This window comes from Rhinopithecus roxellana, chromosome 15, assembly GCF_007565055.1.
Source record: "Rhinopithecus roxellana isolate Shanxi Qingling chromosome 15, ASM756505v1, whole genome shotgun sequence".
Taxonomy (NCBI): Eukaryota; Metazoa; Chordata; class Mammalia; order Primates; family Cercopithecidae; genus Rhinopithecus; species Rhinopithecus roxellana.
In genome coordinates, this window is record NC_044563.1 from 4,847,162 (window position 1) to 4,863,946 (window position 16,785).

Genomic DNA, 16,785 nt, shown 5'->3' on the forward strand with positions numbered 1-16,785 from the left:
CCAGAGTCCCATCCAGGGCCCCATGTGACACTGGGTCACCCCATTTCCTGAGACTCCCTGGGCTGCGGCAGCTTCTCAGTCTTTGCTTGCTTGTGACTTCCTGATCAGTTTTGAGGATTTCACAGAATGCCCTTTAGTTGATCTCGCAGTTGGACTGGGTTATGGGGTTTAGGGAAGAAGACCACAGAGTGAAAACACCCTTCTCATCACACCTGCCACCTGCCACGTGCTGAAGGCGTGACTTATCTCTGTGGTCCCCTTTCTACTGAGGGAGGAGGTGCAGCGGCTTACAGAGGTGACCTGCCTGGAGGAGGCGTAGTGGCCTCATCCCCCGGGGGATGTATCTAGGGCTCGCTATCCCTCTGCTTATACCCGCACTTGCATATACCTGTACCTGCACCCCTCCATCTGTACCTGCACCCCTCCACCTATACTCATACTTGTATATACCTATACCTCCATCCCTCCGCCTATACCCACACTTGCACATACCTACACCCGTACCCCTCCACCTACACCTGCACCCCTCCACCTGTACCTGCACCCCTCCACTTATACTCACACTTGTATATACCTATACCTCCATCCCCCCACCTATATCCACATTTGCACATAACTACACCTGCACCCCTCCGCCTATACCTGCACCCCTGCACCTACACCTGCACCCCTCCACCTATACCTGCCCCCTTCACCTATACCTGCACCCCTCCACCTACACCTGCACCCCTCCAGCTATACCTGCACCCCTCTACCTACACCTGTACCCCTCCACCTATACCTGCACCCCTCGACCTAAACCCATACCCCTCCATCTATACCTGCCCCCCTCCCCATACCTGTACCTCTCCACCTATACCTGCACCCCTCGACCTACACCCGTACCCCTCCATCTATACCTGCCCCCCTCCCCATACCTGTACCTCTCCACCTATACCTGCACCCCTCGACCTACACCCGTACCCCTCCATCTATACCTGCCCCCCTCCCCTATACCTGTACCTCTCCACCTATACCTGCACCCCTCGACCTACACCCATATCCCTCCATCTATACCTGTCCCCCTCCACCTATACCTGCACCCCTCCACCTATACCCACACTTGCATATACCTATACCTGCACCCCTCCACCTATACCTGCACCCCTCCACCTATACCTGCACCCCTCCGCCTATACTTGCACCCCCCTGCCTATGCCTGCACCCCTCCACCTGTACCTGCACCCCTCCACCTATACCTGCACCCCTCTGCCTATGCCTGCACCTCTCCACCTAAACCTACACTGCATATACCTATGCCTGCACCCCTCCGCCTCTACCTGCACCTCTCTGCCTATACCTGCATCCCTCGGCCTATACCCGAGCTTGCATATACCTATACCTGCACCCCTCCAGCCATACCTGCACCCCTCCACCTATACCTGCACCCCTCCAGCCATACCTGCACCCCTCCACCTATACCTGCACCCCTCCACCTGTATCTGCACCCCTCCACCTGTATCTGCACCCCTCCACCTGTATCTGCACCCCTCCGCCTGTATCTGCACCCCTCCGCCTATACCTGTATCCCTCCGCCTGAACCCGCAACTTGCACATGCCCATACCTGCACCTCTGCACCCATACCTGAACTGCCTATACTTATACCAGCGTTTTCATCAGGACCCTTTGGGGTTGAGGCTCTGAGCCCTGATGCCAAGGTCTCAGGCACTGTGGGTTATCAGTTGGCCCTGACAGTAAATGCAGCCTGCTTCCAGGGGCAGGCATCCACCCCAGCCCCACTCTGGCTGGCGTTCCTGCATAGAGGCTGCTGCGGTGCCCTGTGTGTGGGGAAGGGTGCACCTCCCCTGTGGTCTCCCTTCTGCGGGCCGCCCCCCGCCCCCACCCCATTCCGCCACTGGAGCCTGATATCTGGGGGTGAGGTCATCATTATTTATGGGATGGCCCTGCTGCCCGGTGGTGTTTGCACACAAAGGCTCCGCTCTGGGGCTGTGCCATGCGGGCCGGCATTCCAGCACATTCCTGCGGCCCGCAGCCCGGCCCTGGACAATAGCTCACCCTCTCTCCTTTGCCGGGCCGGCCTCTGTGAACAGAGCACTGTTGACAGCCGAGGCTGCTCTCACTCCCGAAGAATTCCAAAAATGGAACAATGTACGCCCGGCCTGGGACTCTCAGGCAGCTGCTCAGAGCAGGGGCCCCGGAAGGCTGCGGTCTGGAACTGCCTCTGTAGCTGTCCGTTTGGCCGGCATTTCAATGGGAACCTGGGGCGGGGTGGGGCGGGGGGGCCTCAAGAAGAGAGGAAATAGAAAACACCCAAACCAACCTGGAAGCAAGCCAGCACTTCCCTGGCCGCACGATCCCCGTGGTGAGGAGGCTGAGATGCTGGGCTCAAGCACACTGCGCTGGCCAAGTCTATGCAGGCACTGACCTTTGCCCAAGGCCTGTGGGTGGTTCCCCCGCTCCTAGATCAGCTCCTGCCTCACACAAGTAAACGCGGGTGGTAAGGAGGGGGTGACACATTTGAGCAGAGAGAGAATGAGGGGAAATGAGAGCCAGGACCCCTGCCTTCTGGTCCAGGGCTCAGGCCACTGCTGCCTCTCAAAGATCTATCCTCAGCCCAGGTGGGGACCACCCTGCTCCTGAGGACTGTCCCCCTGCATTGCAGTCTCAGGACAACCTCCGAAAGCCTGCTGTGGCTGGAGGAATGACCAGATCCGGACATCCACAGCCACTGTCCCAGGATTTCTCTTTCCTGCACCACAGCCGGTTAATTCTCTGCTGTGGGGACTGTCCTGGGCCCTGTAGGGTATCTAACAGCATCTCTAGCATCTGCCCTCCAGATGTCAGTACCAAGCCCCTTCAGTTGTCCCCACAACTGTCTCTCTGATGGGGGCAGAAAGAAAAGAGAGGAAAGAGAGAGCATCCAAACCACCCTCAAAGCAAGGTAGACCTCCTCTGGGTGCATGGTGCTCGTCAACTCAGGAAAGCACTGATAACACTGCCGGAAGTTGGTTCTGTAGCTGGTGAGGCGGCCACCCAGGACCGGGATGGCTCTGGCTCTGGCCTCATGCCCATCTTGGACTGGAAGGAAAAGACAGAAGGGCAAGTCTGCCCATGAGTGACACCAACACGGGAAAGCAGAGTTCGAGAAGGAGGGATGTAGACCCCAAGTTCCAATGACAGACTCCTGGAACCAGCTGTGCCTGAAGCTGTTCTACATCAATTAACCCTCTCCTTTTGGCTGTAACCAGTTTAAATTGGTGTTCTGTGGCTTGTAGCTGAAATGTTCTGGACCAACCCACCTTCTCCACCTGGTGGCACGCTGCTGTCTCTTCCTAGCCAATCTTGGTCAGCAAAAACATCCGCTGTTGCTGCAAGGGCTTGGGCTATCATGGCCTCCCAAATCTGGCTGAGCTTGCCTCATATTGTTAAAGCCCTGGGGGTGGAGGAGAGCAAGGCATCCTGTACCCCTCAAAGTCTGCCACCAGCATTGTCATCCTAGCTGCCCCTGCCTGCCCCAGGAGCTCCTGTCATCAAGCCCTGCCTCCTCTTTTCTTCCCAGACCTCACATCATCCCCAGGAGGTACTTAGGACCAGGGATCTTAGGCCTGGTGCAGAGGTGAGGACAGAGGTGCAGGAGCTGGGACTCGACCCCATGCCCTTCAAGTTCCCAGTTGCCTTTGTGAACGTTTGGGCCTTGGGATCAGCAAAGCCAGCCTCCCCTCCTGGCCACGTGTTCTTGCTGGACATGCATGGAGCCCCTGGAGGCCAGGGAGGGTGCGTCCTCCCAAGGGGCTTCACAAATTCCACAGGGAGCAAGGACCCACTCACTACGCAGCAGCCCCTGTGTGTGTGTGCATGCACGCAGCCGCACACCCATGTGTGTGATCATGTGAGTATCTAGCAGGGGCTGGTGAGGGCAGCTTCTTCCACCTTCCAGGCTCTGGGTGGGCATCCTGGGGCATCTCTGTCCTTGCCCTCCTCACTTAAGACCTGCTATCCTGGTGCATGGCTTCTCCCAGCCCCAGGGCTTTGTGGCAACTTCCCACTGGTCACAATTATATATTGAAAAATCTTCCCAGAAGCACCGGGGGATTGGGTGGCCTTTCCCTACCGGGTCTCCAGAGGTTCCAGCCCTCTGGTTCCTGTCCATGCTTTCCTGCTGGAGGTGGGAGCTCTGGGGAAGCCACACTACTCCTCATGTAATTCTTCCAGGAGCGCAGCAGCTGCTGTGGCCAATTTGCCCCCAAGCCTGCCAGCCTTGTCTCACTGGCCAGTTGTCAAAGCCCAGACCCCAGGTCTCACCATGTTTTCCTCTGAGTGGGCCCTCGCTGTCCGGGACCACCTGCCACGCAGCAGGCACTTGAGCCCAGCACTTGGGCCTGTCTGGCAGGGCTGCTCCCCTGTTACTGTAAGTGCTGCATTTTGAGGAGTCATTTCCATGCCCCCGCGTAGTCAAGAAAAGGCCCCTGGGCTTGCCCTGAAAGCCCAGGTTGTGGTCGAGGTCTTTGTGTGCATCTGGCAACCACACAGCCCTTTGCCTGTGCCCTGCAGAAAGGCCGGCTTCTCCGCCACCTTGTCCCTTCTGTGCGGGGTGGGCCTGGCCCTGCCATGCCAGAGAGGAATATCAGTGAAGCTGCCGGATGGCGTCACCGTGGGAAGAACAATTGGATGATGACAATCGAAGGAAGGTGAAAGATCTTGTCCCAGCCTTCCTGCTTTTGTGCGCAGTTGGCTCAGATGGGCACTGATAACTCTGCTGAGGGGTGGTCCTGCAGCGGGGCTGGGGTGGCTCTGGCTCCACGCCCATCTGTGCCACTCCTGCTTCTCCCTGTACACAGCAGGGGTCAGATGGCAAAGCCCTAATGGCTCAGGTGTGGCTGGGGGCACCTGGAGGTCCTGAGATGGGAAGCAGGGATAGAAATGAAAGGTTCTCACGCCCTGCCCTAGGGCTGCCCCTCGGGGTGATGGCAAGCAGGAGATGGCAGCAGCAGGAGAGCGGTGCCCTCTGCCAAGGGAAGAGCTGCCCAGGCCCAGAGTCCCAGGACGTAGCGGTGCCCAGTCTTCTCGCAGAGCAGAGCACATCCCTGTCAGGTCTTCCTGTCCTCTGCTTACACCTGGTGGAGGAGGCGAGATGTCAGGCAACGGTTTCTTGAGATGTCCTAGCTGCCCTGGCCCCACACTGCTGGACAACTCACCTTCCAGAAAGCTCTCCCACGCCCTGGAGTCATGCTGCCCCAGGGGCCCCAAGGCCACCGAACTCCACCTCTTTCCAAACTTCCTTTGATGGTTAAAGCGCCCCCTCCACACGCCACGAACACAGCGCGTGAGCCAAGTTTTCGGCATGCTTTCGTCACTTTCTTCGTAACTGCCCAAACTTGGAAGCAATCCAGATGCCCTTCACAAAGCAGATGAGAGATCAACTGTGGTTCGTCCAGAGAGTGGAATATTATTATCCAGTGCTAAAGAGAAATGAGCTCTTAAGTCGCGGAAAGACAGGAAGAGCAATTAACTGCACGTGACTCAGTGAAAGAAGCTGATCTGAAAAGGCTACATGCTGTATGATCCCAACCCTGCGACATGCGGAAAAGGCAAATTGTGGAGACAGAAAAGGATCAGTGGCTGCCAGGGGCTGGGGGAGGTAAGGGGTGAGTGGATGGAGGATGGAGGACACTGGGAGCAGTGAAGCTCTTCTGCGTGATACTGTAATGGCAGATACATGTCACTCTCCATTTATCCAAAGCCACAGAATCACCACACCAACAGTGAATGTTTATGTCAACTACTGACTTTATAATAATGGGTCAATATTGGTTCCTCAATTGCAACAAATGTGCCACAGATGCAAGATGTTAGTCACAGAGAAAACTGTGTGTGTGTTTGGGAAGGTGAGATATGGTCACTCCGCACTTTCTGTTCAGTTTTGCAGTGAACCTAAAACTGCTCTAAGGAGTCGTCTAATCATTGATTTTTTTAAAAAAAAAAGAAGGAAATTTGTGTGCACCACATGCCGGCTTCAAATCCTCAACCGATTTCATCGCTGACAACAGTGCTCCTTAGGTTGTGCTGATACAGAGCCTTTGAAAAGATTCCCATGGGTTCCTGGTGTTGCTTAAAACGCCTTTTATTCCAATGCTGTGGCAATAGTACGGACACAAAACCAGGGTGAGTTCCTGGGCTGACATCTCTGATACAGCCCCAGAACCAAACCAAGCTGACAAATGTCACACAGAGTTGCAAAAGCAAGGCGATGCCTGTGGACAGCATCAGTGTGGTGAGTGACATGTTGCTGGGTCCAAGGTGCTGTCTGTGTGGCAGGTGAGGGACTGACGGATGGCTTGGGTGCCATTTCTTTGACATGCGGCATTCTGTGCCACCCTGGCCACTTTCTCTTTTTTCAGCCTGGGAATCTTCCCTGAAATTGCGATGCCAGTGGGCCTTCCCGGGTGGATCCATGCTGCGTTCTTATCCCTGCTCACAACCCACAGTGTTCCAGGAGGCTTCAGTGTGAGCTCAGAGGTCAGCAAGTCATCTTCAACCCCTGTACAGTTTCCTAAGGCTGCTGTGACCATTACCACAATTGCAGTGGCTTAAAGCAACATGTGTTATCTCATAGTTCTGGAGGTCGGGAATCGGACACCGTCTCACCGGGCTACAGTTGAGATGGCAGCAGGGCTGGGTTCTGCTGGAGGCTCCAGGAAAAACCCTTGCCCTTTCCAGCTTCCAGAGGCTGCCCACGCTCCTTGGCTCATAGCTCCTCCTCCATCTCAAGCCAACTGCACGTCCCTCCGACCTCTGCTTCTGTCCTCACATCTGCTCGGCTCCCCTGCCTCCTCCTCCACTTATAAGCACACTTGTGATGACGCTGGGCCCGCCGGACAGTCCAGGGCCATCTCCTCGTCTCAGGGTTCCTTAACTTTCATGCCTGAAAAGTCCCCTTTGTGGTGGAGGTCACACTGTCAAGGGTGACAGGAGTTAGGATGGGGCATCTTTAGGGGAGACATGATTCTGCTGACCACAGCGTCCCTCTTTCCCTCATTTCACATCCACTCAGTTCAGAACCCCACTGGCTCTACCCCGCCGTCACCACTGGGGCTGAAGCCACATCATGTCTCCCTAGAGGACTACCCCGGCTCCTTGTTGGCCTCCTGACTTCCATCGTGGTCTCTCTCCAGTCTCTTCTCACCCCAGCAGCCAGGTCGATCCTGGGAAAATGTGAGACCAAGCCTCCCACTAGTTCCTGCCTTCGAGGAAAATCAAAATGCTTCCAGTGGCTGAATGAGGCCCAACCCCGTCTGCCCATCCTCCCAGTTCCCTCTGCTCCAGCCCCACGGGCCTCTGCGCCCTCCTGCCTCAGAGCCTTTGCACTGGCTGCTCCCTCCTCCTGGGCTGCCTTGCCCTGTACCTCCGTAATCCCTGTCCACTGTGCTCCAAATGCCCCCGCTCCTCTCCGCACCACTTGTGACTTCTAGCAGAGCCCACTGCCCTCTTGCTCACAATCTCCTTGCCGGTCTCAGCAGGCTGAAGCAGTGCCATGGGGCAGAGGTTCTGCTCGCTGAGTTTGCTGATAGAGCAGGGCCTGACTGGAGTGGGCACTCCACACAGATTGGTGCGGCAGGTGCAGGAATGGGTGAGAGGAGGCTGGTAGAGGCCTCAAGGGAGGAGGAAGGTACAGAACACTGGGCTGGCATATTCACTGGGTCTTCATGCCAAGGGCCCAGGGCTGGTTCCAGGCAGAGCAGGAGACCACAGCCCAGCTCCTTGGGAGGTCAGAATCCTCTCTCTCCCCGCTCACCCCACAGCTTCCCATGGGCTAACCCCATTACCAAGGAGTCTTTTGGAGCAAACTATTCATTGATTCACTTACCAAGCAAATGTTGACCAGGTCTGGTCAAGGGTGTGTGGATGCTGGGATAAGCAAGGACCTTCCAGAAAGTCCGAGTTCATGGTGGGGATGCAGGACGGGATGGTCCTGGTTGTACTAACCTGCTGTGCTCCAGGCACATTGCAGGTGTCAGCTCTTCATTCTCCCCCTGGAGCCTGCAAAGCTCAACCTAGCCATCTCCTTCATGCGGCGTCCCTGGTCCCCCACCTGCACCCTCACCACTGAGCCCTGCCAGCTCGCCTCTCCCACTGGTAACCTCAACCCTCCCCATCACAGGGTGTGTTTTGCAGTCTCCTTGTTTCTTTCTTCCACCAAACTGGGGCTCTAGGAGGTCAAGGCCTAGGGTCTTCGATGTCTTCACGTCCCCAGCAGCTGGCACACAGCAGGCCCTCAGAAAATGTGGATAAAAAAGAAGTGATGGCTGGCCGGCTGCATAATGACTTGACAAATGAACGAATTCCACCGGGAGGTCTTGCTTGGGCAGAGTCGCAGGGAGTGAGGAGAGGCCAGGTGGAGGGGCAAGGGGAGGTCCTTGCTCTGAGACTGAGGAGGGGTGCGGAGTCTGGAAAGGGAGGTGGGGCTAAGCAATGGTACTGCTGCGCTGCTGAGCGCCTGCTGTGCTGGGGTCCACCACTGGACTTCCCCAATGACACCATCAACTGGGCACCAGGGACTCCCACCAGGCCGAAGGTATCACGCTAGGAAGTGGTAGAAGTGGGCTTTGACACGAAGGCCTCAAAGGCCTGCCGGAGACGTCTGGACTCTGTCTGCAGGCTGTGCTCTCAGAGGGCGCACAGGGCACCCCCTGCCTTGAGAAGCAGTTTTGAGCCTGCCTCAGGGACCCCACCTCACCTGTGCTCGGGATCTCTCTGCTCTCACCTGCTTCCATTGTTTTAAGGCTTCCAGATGAGTTTGTATCTGGAAGGAAACAAGGATTCATCGGCAAATTGGATTTCTAGCTGCTGCAGGTACTGGGGAGCCATGGGAGGTTTCAGAGTCAAGAAGTACTGGATGAAAGGCTGTCTCTGTCACTCTTGGAAGCCCTTGACTTTTCAGGTTCTTTGTCTTCACAGCACTGACTGTTGGCTGTGTATGCCTCCGATCCCAGGCCTTGGCAGTCCTGCCAGCCTTACTGCTCTACACGACGGAGACCACAGCTTCGCACAACAGCCCATGCGGCAGAACAGGGCCCACTAAGGATGGGCCTCTTGCCCCAGAGGTGCCTGGGCTGATGGTGGGACAGCTTCACTCCATCCCTGGGGCCTGGACCAAATCCCCAAGGAGCATGTGTGAGGGGCTGGGGCACTCCTCCTTGGCTGGGGTGTTGAGGGGCCAAGGGCTCCCCCCCACAAAACTCCAGGCCCCTTTCTGACCTGTGCTGTGGAGGAACATCTCCTTGGGGAGGAATTCTCAGACAGTCCAGGCTGCAGGAGCTGACCCGGGTGCATCAGGTCCTGGCTGGGTGACCCGGGAATGGCACCCCCACCCCTGGGGCTGGAACCACTCACCCAGCCTGACCCTGGAAGCTCAACCTCATCACCCGCCAGCCTGACCCTGGAAGCTCAACTTCTTCACCCGCTGAGAGTGTCGGGCTGGGGCTGCAGAGGGCAAGGTGGGAGGCCAAATCCAGCCTGCCAGCCCCTGGGAGGCTCGGCCACTGGGGTTCCCTGTGAGGACAGCCACCATCTTTCCTGACTGCAGTCACAGAAGCCCGATGCATTGGATTGCACCTTTTGATTTTGCAAGTGAGAACTGCCCCTGTCCCTGTGGCGGAGCCTATGGTCTGCGGACACCTCTCGGCCCTTGGAGCACCCACTGACCGGTGCATGGGAGTCCGCAGCCCGCCTGCAGCCGGAGCATGTTCCCACTGCCCCAGGCTATTCTTAACAAGCCAAGCCTCTGGCTCCAGGGCTAAAAATACCACATGGGAGGCCTGTGGGAAAGCTGCCGCGGGCTATTTTAGTGATTTCTCGCTGGAGGTTTGGGGTCCCTGCATGTTGCCAGGACAGGCAGGGCACTGTGGCCTGCACCGCCCAGGGTCCTTCTCAGCCCATGTTGGGGCCCCTCTGTGTCAAGCGTCCTTAGCGCCCAACGGCAGCCACCTCTGGCGTCCAGGGAGGTGGAAGGGCCTGGGAGTCTTGAGCTCCCTCATTTCAGTTTCGGAGAAACGAGCTCCAAGTGGGGAGCAGGTGCCCGGGCTCACAGTGTGGTCTGTGGTGGAGAGACCAGCAGGTGCCCGGGGTCACAGTGTGGTCTGCGGTGGAGAGACCAGCAGGTTCCCGGGGTCACAGTGTGGTCTGCGGTGGAGAGACCAGCAGGTGCCTGGGGTCACAGTGTGGTCTGCGGTGGAGAGACCAGTGGGCACCCAGGGTCACAGTGTGGTCTGCGGTGGAGAGACCCCTGGACTACTCCCTGGCATGTGAGGCCTGGTCCAGCTGTCTCCCATCCAAGGGGCATTTGGGGGCCACAGCCGTGGTGTGCAGGTTCTCACTGGGCTTCTTGGACCAAGGCTTAGCTTCCCATTACCTTTCTGCAGCCTTATCTGCCCACTTTCTTTCTCATGAACCTTTTCGTTTTTGATTTCCCGTCATCTCTCCCACAGTTTGCCAGGTGTGGCAGAGGGGGCTGTGGCCCCGCTGTGGGCATGCAAAACCAAGGCTCAGGAAGGAGAGGTGCGTGTCAAGGCTACAGCTGTGCAGGGCTGGGCCAGGCTGGCTTCACCCTTCCAAGACTGAGCGTCTTGGTGGTGCCACTGGCGCTCATGTCGGCCCTCTCCTGCCAGTTCCCCATGCCCAGGGCCCCGTGCCATGCTGGTGACTGATGGCCACTGTGCTCTCATACTGGAGGGACTGGCTCCTGGGCAGCTGCTGTGGGTCTGCACCTATGAGCTGTGTGTCCCCGCGATGGGGCCCTGATGGACAAGCACGATGATCGTCCCCGACAGGTGGCACAACGTGCCATTGTGTGGGGCCCACCCTGGGCAGGTCCATTAACTCCCCTGCCCCGCAGGGCCTTCTCCAGGGCTGGACAAAGGCTCCTTCTCTGTACCCTCCTGTTGCCGTGGGAGAGGCCTGAGTCTGATGCCCACCTCAGGGGCTCAGAAGAGCAACTGGGGTGGCTGGAGGGGCCCAAGCCTGCTTCCCAACACTGCCTGCCGCAGACCAAAGAGGCCAGACCTGGGTGTCAAAACGACTCCATTGCCCGTTGACCAGAAACCGTAGGCAGTCAGTCAACCTCTCTGGGCCTTGTTGTGTCTCCCTCTTACCCTGGTCCAGGGACCCAGGCCTGTCCTTGCGTGGGATCCAGACCCGGGGGTATGGTGAGTGGCTGTGCTCAGGGAAGTCCCCCTTGGCCTGCAGGACAGAGGCCCGGAATGCATCACGATGTTCTTCCGTGGCAGTGACAGCGGCAGGATGGAAGGACCCACTGCCAGGCCCATTAGGGTGGGACCAGGCCAGGGGAGAGGAGGGCCGAGGCCTGTGCCGTGCATGCAGGATTATCGGGGTCGCGGGGGGTGGCATGAGACCCTCTTCCTGCCACTGGGCTGGGGCTGGGGTCCTGGCCCAGAAGGCCGAAGGGCCTTGGGCAAATTCCCTCCATCCATGTCTGTGCCTCAGTTTCCTCCTCTGCAGAATGGAGATTTTCAAGGCGGCTCCCATCTTGACCCATGTAGGGACCTGGGAGGACAGGGGACAAAGAGGCACAACCGGTTACCAGGCTATCACTGTGGGGAAGGAGATGGGGATGTCGGAGTGGGAGGCATCTGACGAGATTCTCTTTGGACAAGATTTCTGCCTGAGCCAGGACCTGCCTCTGGGAGTTCAGACAGCACCACCCAGACTCAGGAGTGCCTTGGGGGCCTCCACGAGAGACGCCCACCCACACCTGCCTGGGGAGCACCCTGCTGCCACTCAGGAGCTCCCTGCAGTGCCACACTGGTCCCCTTAAAACTAGAAATTCCACGACCCACAAGGAATCAGCCACAGGGAGGCCCAGTGCCGTGACTGATGGGGACCAGGACCCCAAGGGGACCACCAGGGCCAGCACACGTGGACACCACACGGCCCCTTCCTGAGGACAGGGCGGAGGCCAAGCCTAGCTCCCCGTCAGCCCTTACTCCGGCCCTGCCCCGTGGGGACCTCAAAACACCATCTCCCAATTCACAGATGAGAAAATGGGCCACAGAGAGGGTGAGCGTCATGGCAGACAAGATTTCCACCCTGGCTCCCGCGAGTGACTTTTCTGAGGCCCCCGGTGGCCTGCAGCCCTCACAGGGCTCCCTCTTCTTCCCATGCCATCCCACCCTGTCCAGCTGGCTCTCCTGGGCTTTCCAGACCCCTCTCTCCTCCCATCCTCCGCTCTCCTCCTCCCTCCCCTTTCCCTCTTCTGTGCCAGCTCCAAGCACCGCACCCAAGCCTTGGGGACACGGTGTGGCCTCCAGCATTCCTGCCCTGTTTTCATTTAGGGGACGCCCCCAAAATACTCCGCCTGCGGGAGGCGGCAGCCGCCCCAGGCCCCCTGGGAATGCGCTTGCAAGCCTTGGCTGGGCCGTGCTGGCAGGGGCAGGGAATGCAGAGGCGGCAGAGTAGCGGGGGCCAGGACCCCCCAGCACGGCTTTTCGGGTTAACGCGAAAGAGGAGACCGCGCAGCTCCGGGCCCGGAGAGGACCTCAGGAATGTGGTGGTTCAGAGCTGACATCCACATTTCCCTGTCTGCCTGGATCCAGTTCGGCGACAGTGGGGCAGCGCCAGGAGGAGGGCCAGCAACACAGCCAGGCAGCCGTCCTGGGGCTGGCTGGCAGTTCAAAGCCCTGCCACAGAGCCCCAGCCCTGCCACCCATCGCGGGGGCGTGTGGAGCTCCTCAGATGGGCTGGGCCTTCCTGGAAGATGATCCCTGGGACTGGGAGAGGCCCCTCCCCTGTCCCCATAGGCTGTGCCCTCTCTCCTCATCCTCAATCTCTGAGCAGATGGCACCTTCCTCAGGAAGACCTCCCAGGACAGCGAGGGGAGGGCGACTGCTCCTCCACCTTCCCTGGCCCTGCGTGTCTGCTCTGGAGCAAGCTCAATTCTAAGCGTTCCTGGGCCCACGGGCCCCTCGCGGCTGAAGCACGGCTTTTGCGCCTTCACCTGGTTTTGGAATCAGAAGCCAAGCTCAGGCAGCACCCGGGGAGATGAACGTGGGGGCTCCAGTGGGCAGGTGGACCTCGTGGTGCTGACCAAACTCTAGCCAAGTTTCAAGGCCCAGCTCTCAGACGCTCCCCCAGATGGCCCACAGCTGGCTAACATCTGGTGCTGAGATGGTCTGCCTGGGGCAGGACACAGACCTCACCACGGGCAGGATTTCTTCCCAAAGCTGTGCCATCCCTCAAGTCCCTGGGGATGCTGGTGACAGTGCAGACCCCAGGCCCAGCAGTGGGGCTGCAGTGACCCACGGTTATCATGGGAACTCCATACCTGAGGTAAGAGCTTGGACCTTGGCTTGGGAGGTCCCAGGCTGCATCACCCTGGGCCTCAGTTTCCCCTTCTGTCATGCAGGAAGACACTGCTGTCCTGCCTGTCTGTGTGGTTAAGACAGGGTCCCCATTTGAGATGCCTCCAGGATCTCAGATAGCACCACCCTGACACAAGAGTGCCTAGGGGGCCTCGGCGAGAGATACCCACCCCACACCTGCCTGGCAGGCTCCCCGCTGCAGCTAAGGATGCAGCAGAGGCTAAACAAGGGGGTCTTGCCACCTCCCCGCTACAGGCAGGACCACGGGAGCCCTGGCGGAGCTCCTGAACTGGGCTTCCTGGCTTCAGGAAGCAGAATGGCAGCAGAAGGCCAGGAGGGGAACCCCACTGGCCAGGTGGCCAGTCCACAGATGCTGTACTTGCCTCCTGACCTCAAATATTGGCTAGGGCAGGCAGAGGGGTCAGCAGTGCTGGCCGGGCAGCAGGCGCCGGTCAGTCTGCTGCTGAGTGACACAGATGATGTCCTGGCTGGGGCCAGCCCCATCCCCCACCCGTGCTCCCCTCACCAGACAAGAGGCACCTCTGCAGCAAGCCAGAGCCTATGGCCAATGCCTACCCTCTAGCCCACGCCCCCACGAGAGGGTCCCACCTTATCAGCAGTGTTGTCTGCACCTAGGCAGGCACCTGGGGCTAGGGGCGGAGCTTCCCCTGGTTCTTCTGGTGTCTGGGACAAATATTTGTTGAATGAATGTTAAGTCCAGCGAGGTCAGTGGCACCATCAACCCTGACTCCGAGAATTCCTGAGCCCCCAGCACATTTATTCTCCCCGCCGCTGACCTTCACTGAGAGCGGATGAGAAGACCTTGGAACCCTAAGGGTCTGCGTCCAACTCCTGGCTCCATTACGTTCCTGGGGGAAAACCCTTTGCCTCTCTGACTCTCTGGGTCCTCGTCTGTGGCCTGGGCACTATATCACCCATTTGCTTGGAGGTCAAGTAAGATTTAGTGTGCAAAGCACCTGACTTGGAGGATCTGGCCATGAATTCCCCCCCGCCCCCCACTTCCTGTACGCAGTGACATGCTGAGCTCAGGACAAGGTGTGGGGTGAGCGGTGGTGGTGGTGGGTGGTTCAGAGATTTGAGCACAGTCCGCTTGTGTCAAACTACTGGTCAGCTGTAGCAGATAAAACCGGGACACAAATCATTGTAAATCACACACACTAGAAGATTCTCTGCCTTCAGAGAAAACAAAGGAACCAGTGAAGCCTCTGGTGCTGTGGACGGCTTCAGGGAGGTGACCTGCAGATTGTCCTGAGTGCAGGGTTTGACCCAGCGGGAGGAGGACAGTGCAAAGCACAGACTGAAGATGAGACCCCAGGAGCCCAGGGAGCCTGCCCACGGCCACCCATTGCCGAGTGCTGCCCAACGGCCGGGCTCAGCAGCTGCATGGGCCAGCGCGACACAGGGCAGGCCCGCTTGGCAGGGTCAGAGGAGTGTCCTCTTCTCCTTCCAGAAACTGCTGGGCCTTTTCTTATGCCTGAAACACTCCCGTTTCACACTAGAGGTCCTTAAAAGCTGTGCCTTCATGAGGCGTCCTTTGTGAAAACGCCTTCAGTAACTGCTTTTGGGAGGCAGGGGAGTCACCTGAAGTTGTGGCATCTCAGAGTTCCCTTGGGACACCATTCAACAAGGATGTGCAGAAGGCAACACCCTTCTGGAGGTGGACAAGAAGCAGGTGCATGGGGCTGTGGGCTCACAGCAGGGGTGCAGGCCCGGTGGCCATCAGAAGACCCTCCTGCCGAGTCTGTGTGTGCCCATGCCGCGACTGTCCCTCCTTTCTCCCACAGAGGCTCTGTGTCCTCTCACTGGGTGGCCCTGACTCTCCTTCTCCCATGACCTCGTGTCTGGAGGCCATGCCCTGGCCTGTCTGTTTCTTGGCTGAGTGTTCTGAGGTCTCTCTCTATCTCGAAGCTGCAGAACGCAGGCTCTAAGGAGTGAGGCGGCGCCCTGAGAGCATCTTCCCTTCCCTGGAGCTGACGCGGGGCTCACAGCAGGTACATAGGGCCCTAGTTCCCCTTTACTTCGCAGTTGGGAACCTGAGGCCTGGGGAGCGGGAGCTGCCCGTGTGGGGTCGTGGAGTGAGTTGGGCATCACCCAGAGCCCCAGCCAGCCTGCCCCCGCGGGGCCCTTGGCTTGGCTGCCTTAGACAAAGGCTCTTCTTTGAAGCGCCTGAGACAGAGCCCCTGGTTTCAGGCCCCAGCCCACCGGGAGGCACCCGCCTCGGCAGCTGTCTTCATTTGCTGCCCACCAGCCGGGCCGGCCCGGACCTTGGTTTATTGTCATCTTCCTTGCCAGAAATATGCTCCAACAAATGCTGTAAACAAACGGGACAATTGCAGACCATCACGCTTGGATTTCTCTCTAATATGCATAAAATGGGGTGCGGCTGGGACTGCCTGACCAGCAGCCTCTGCTAAGCAAAAGCCCCCTCTGGATGTGGGCCTGACCACAGCAGGCTCTTCCCCTCCTCTGAGCCCACAGCCCTCGAGCCTGGGTCACAGACAGGTCCTGATGCTATTCTACCTTCAGCCTACCCATGGAGAATGTTTCTTCATCTATTTAGTAAACACTGACCTAGTGTTTGCTAGGGGTTGGCACTGTTCCAATATCCTGTGAATGTCCCTCATTTTATCCTTATAAAAACCTATGAGGTAGGGCATATCATGATCCTACTTTATAGAGAAGGAAACTGAAGTACAGAGAGGTTAAGTAACAGGCCCAAAGACACACAGCTAATAAGTGGAGGACGTGGAATTCCACCCCAGGCTGTGGGCTCCAGAGTGTAAGTTCTGGCCAGAGAGAAGTTTGGGAAGAGGAATCCATGGGGCAGAGGACGTGGAGTCCTGATGAAAGAAAGAAGGGGACTCCAGACCCTGGCAAAGCAGATGACTGCCCTCTCTTGCACAGACCTGCTCTGGGCAGCGTTGCTGGGACTCTGGGAAGCAGTAAGTACCCACGCTCCCTCCTTCCATGGACCTCCGAAGTGTCTGTGAGAGTTTAGTGCTATGGGCTGAATCACATCCCCCCACAATTAGTATGTTGAAGTCTTAACCCCCAGGACCCTAGAATGTGACATTATTTGCAGATAGGATCTTTACAGATGAAATCAAGTGAAAAGGAAGCCACTAGGGTGGGCCCTAATTCAATATGACTGGCATCCTCATAAGATTAGGACACAGACTCACAGAGAGGAGCAACCCTGTGAAAATGCGAGGAGAAGATGCTGTCTACGAGCCAAGGAAAGAGACTGCAGAAGAACCAGCCCTGCCACACCTTGATCTTAGATGTCCAGCCTCCAGGACAGTGAGAAAAGAAACATCTGTTTGTAAGCAACCCAGTCTGCAGAAATTTCTGGTATGATGAACTATATAAATCAGTCAGTGTAACTTCCTT

The 16,785-nt window shown here is 57.9% G+C and overlaps 1 long non-coding RNA gene across 1 annotated transcript; it reads right to left on the minus strand.

The window, feature by feature from the left end:
* Positions 1-5,768: 5,768 nt before the first annotated feature.
* On the minus strand, positions 5,769-13,922 carry LOC104677142. The gene is made up of 5 exons (XR_750012.2): positions 13,545-13,922; positions 13,338-13,441; positions 11,149-11,560; positions 7,866-8,801; positions 5,769-7,203 (listed from the first exon to the last, which is right to left on the minus strand). It is a non-coding gene; the product is annotated as an uncharacterized LOC104677142 (long non-coding RNA).
* Between the last annotated feature and the right edge of the window lie 2,863 nt (positions 13,923-16,785).